This window comes from Solanum pennellii, chromosome 8 (genome assembly GCF_001406875.1).
Source record: "Solanum pennellii chromosome 8, SPENNV200".
Taxonomy (NCBI): domain Eukaryota; kingdom Viridiplantae; phylum Streptophyta; class Magnoliopsida; order Solanales; family Solanaceae; genus Solanum; species Solanum pennellii.
Window position 1 is genome coordinate 63619052 of NC_028644.1, and position 2152 is coordinate 63621203.

Genomic DNA, 2152 nt, shown 5'->3' on the forward strand with positions numbered 1-2152 from the left:
GCTGTACAAAATTAATACAAAACATATATTCTAATTTCATTAGAAACATATACTATAATTTTGAAAAAAAATAAATGGACTTTCATACACAAATGATACACGTGTCGTATAATCTTCATACACTATTAAAAAAAATTCAAACTTCAACATTACACAAATTTATAATCAGTTCATATAATTGATACACACTTCATACACAGTTAATATATCATTCATTGTCCTATACAATACTCCAATTAAACAAACACAGTACATTTTCAATACAAAATTAATATAAAAATATATATTATAATTTAAATAGAAACATATATTGTACGCCAAAATTTATCAGGTTACTAAAAAAAAGAAGTGAAATATGCAGCTACGAAAATATTCTTGAATTTTTAGAAAAAATGACTTATACGTTGAATGCAATCTGAAAATAATCGTAAAATTTCGGAAAGAAGACTACTTGTAACGTTGATCCAAATATGTTTGAAAATGACTATGAAAATATTCTGAAAATTCGAAAATAATTGTTATTATCTGGTTGGATTTTTAATTAATTCAAAAAAAATAATAGTATTTTAACTAACTAGAGATATTTAAGGCAATGATGATAATTTGAAAATGTTTAATATCCCTAAAACGTGCTAATCATATATTTAACTTTAATTAAACTCCCTAAAAAATGCAACTATTCATATTAAAAACGTGCTACCTGCATTAAATGTAACAATTAATAAAAAAACAAAAATTTCATAATTTGTGTTGTCAATGTGTTAATTATTAACATTAATTATCAATTATTACTTTATCCCCTTAATTTTTGATTAATTGTTAATAACAATTCTTTTTAATAAATTATAATTAATAATATAATTATTAATAAAATGCTATAAAGTGAGATATTAAATGCTACACAATGAAATTGAAACTTTAATGTCATAACTTGATAATATTACTGTATAAAATGCTATATATAAAATTTACACTTCATTTTAATAGCTGATAACTCAAAAAATAGTATCAATCTTGTTAAAGGGTTTGTTAATGAACATTAAATATTCGAGATATATATTATCTATACGAGATATACACTATAAAAATTCTAGACATTTTTTTAGGTATATCTACTACATTATTTTCAGGAATAACTGTTTACAAAATATACACAAAATTCATTACTCTTAAACATGAGGTCGTTTAGTTGTTCGAGATAAACTATAAATTTATGACACATTAATTTCATGTATTTACTCAACATTATTATTAGATGCACGCATAATAAGATACACATGATTTAGTTGCTATTTGTTCGAGATACTATTGATGTATCTAGCTCAAACGAAATTTTACTATTAATGCTACATCCAAAAATTGTGATCTTTTGTTATTCTGCTCAATGGATACAATTCGTAATTTGTTTGATGTCCTTTTAATTTCATAAAAAATATCATGCCCATCTCGTTTTGGATTTACATTTGAGTAAGATTGTCTTCTATCGTGTATCTGATCTCCATTTTTTTTCCGAATACAACCAATTTTTAATTGTTTTAAAATATTATTCACTAGATCGTTGTAGTTTGCATTATCTCTCAAAAGTATTCCATTAATTCTAAAATTTTCATATTCAATTTCAGAGACCAATGAACCAAAATGCATCAACAATATTGTGATATTCGCCATTTGCAAAAGAAATCTCGAAGTTTTATGATTCAAAAGAATGGTTTGATGAAGATGATGAAGTTCAACCTCTCTCATTAGTAGTTTTGATGATATCAGTTGATAAGATGTATCCACTAATTACGTATTACTCCCATAATTAAGGGAACAATCAATTCAAATTAATTAATACAATTACCCTATTTTTTAAAACATGTATCTCATAATAGAGTTACGTATCTTACGATTTACTATTTTTCACAATTACCCTATTCTTTAAAACATGTATCTCATAATAGAGTTATGTATCTTACGATTTACTATCTTATGAGCGAAAAATGGTATAGGGAAATATTGAAAATTAATTAAATTTCTAGTAAATATGTACATGAATATATCGAAACAATAAAATTTTAAGCAAATATTTGAGAAATTTTAGAAAGTACCTCTCTCTCTCTCTATATATATATATGGAAAAATAGTCAAACATGTCCCTAAACTATTCGAA